This window comes from Macrotis lagotis, chromosome X (genome assembly GCF_037893015.1).
Source record: "Macrotis lagotis isolate mMagLag1 chromosome X, bilby.v1.9.chrom.fasta, whole genome shotgun sequence".
In the NCBI taxonomy this organism is placed as follows: Eukaryota; Metazoa; Chordata; class Mammalia; order Peramelemorphia; family Peramelidae; genus Macrotis; species Macrotis lagotis.
Window position 1 is genome coordinate 56,223,410 of NC_133666.1, and position 1,797 is coordinate 56,225,206.

The window sequence follows — 1,797 nt, forward strand, 5'->3', positions numbered from 1 at the left end:
TAAGTAGGTGTATGATTCCCTTACCTATTCTTGTTCCTTCAGCTGGAAAATGAGAGGTTGGTGGTGTCACACAGAAATGTCTGCATGTTGACTTAGAAAATGACCTATTAGCATTAGATCTATATTCTATTGTATTTTTGTTTACAATATTCACAATTTCCTAATGCCATTTTAATCTGGCTCTGGTCTTCCTTAAAGGGCCCTCTCCAAGGCTGTGTGTTTGACCCTTCTGGTTTTCAATTACTCCTGAGGCTCCTCCTGCCTCTAGATTTATGATAACTCCTAAAATGTCTGCAAATGGCAAACACTTCCCTACGTAGCCCCCCCCCCCCCCATTACAATCCTTATTTTTAATTAGTGTAAAAGTTGCTAAAGAGTCTGGTAATTCACAGAACACACTGGGACAACATTTTGCTCAACAAGTATGGTAATTTATTGAGTAAACAACATTCAGTTCAAGGCTAAGTGAATGGTTCAACTGGGGGTGGGGGGTGGGGGTGGGGGTGGGGGTGGGGGGTGGGGGTGGGTGGTGGGTGGTGGTGGGTGGGGGGGAGTGTCCTGAATGTCGTGGGTGATAGAGTGGGGGCAGTATGGATTTGAGGGGCCTTAGGATCTTACTAGATGATTGAGAAGGTCCCAAAGAAATCCCTAGGTGGGGTGCCCCTCTTAACAACAAGCCCCATGGTGCTTCTTGTTATGAGTGCGTTTAAGCTTGATGGTAGAGCGTTTCTCATTGACACTGGGATGGATTCTTCTGTATTGCTTGATTTCCTGGGCCATGGTCATGAAGACTTCATCGACGTTAGTGGCGTCCTTGGCACTGGTCTCTAGGAAGGTGATACCCTTTGAATCGGCAAACTTCTTGGCCATGGCTGAATCCACCTTTTTCTGGGTGAGGAGATCACTCTTGTTTCCCACCAGAATCTTGATGGGGTCGTCGCCGACGTTGTCCTCCACCTCCTTAAGCCACTGTTTGACGCTAAGGTAGGACTGCATGCTACTAACATCGTAGACCAGGAAGATGCCATGGGCCCCGTGGTAGTAGCCTGAGGTGATGGTTCGGAAGCGCTCTTGGCCAGCTGTGTCCCAGATCTGGAGCTTGATGATGTCTTGGTCCAGTTGGATGGTGCGGATCCTGAAGTCCACCCCGACGGTGCTAGCATAACCATCCTTGTAGCTTTGCTCAGTGAAGCGCAGCAGTAGGCAAGACTTGCCCACCCCCGAATCCCCGATCAGCAGCAGCTTAAACAGGTAATCGTACACAGGGGCCACGGCATAACATTCCTGGAATTTCGGGCACACGAACTCAGGCTCGGATTCAATCGATTTACACAGGCTGGATTCAGACATTTTCTCTTCCATGGCAATAGCGTCCCGGCTCTGGTCTCCCAGGCTCCACTCCTCAGCAGTTGTTAGAGGCAAATGTGCCTTTGGAATGTTCCAGTCTCCAAGGAGCTTAAAGCAATAAGAATCGAATCTTGCGCAACAATAAAGAATTCTTCTCAACTCAGAGCTCCAAAGATCCCGGATCTGGACCTGAAAAGGGTCTTAAGATCCAATCCAAATTGATGGCACAGACAGAGAAACTGAGGCTCAGAGAGACTGCAGAATTAGGACTCTATATAATGAAAAAGTGAAAGTAAGGGGTCCCCAGTTTGTGTAGAGAGGTCCAGCTGTGTCAAGGAAAATATCATTATGCAACTCAAAGGCAGGTGCAAAGTACATTTCCAGGAAGACTTTCAGTCCTGCCAAGCCAGAAATCAGGAGGTTGGGGCACAAGAACACTATTCTGCTCTG

The 1,797-nt window shown here is 48.0% G+C and overlaps 1 pseudogene; it reads right to left on the bottom strand.

Annotated features, from left to right (window-relative positions):
* Positions 1-455: 455 nt before the first annotated feature.
* Positions 456-1,388, bottom strand: LOC141500271 (ras-related protein Rab-1B pseudogene; annotated as a pseudogene).
* Positions 1,389-1,797: the final 409 nt, after the last annotated feature.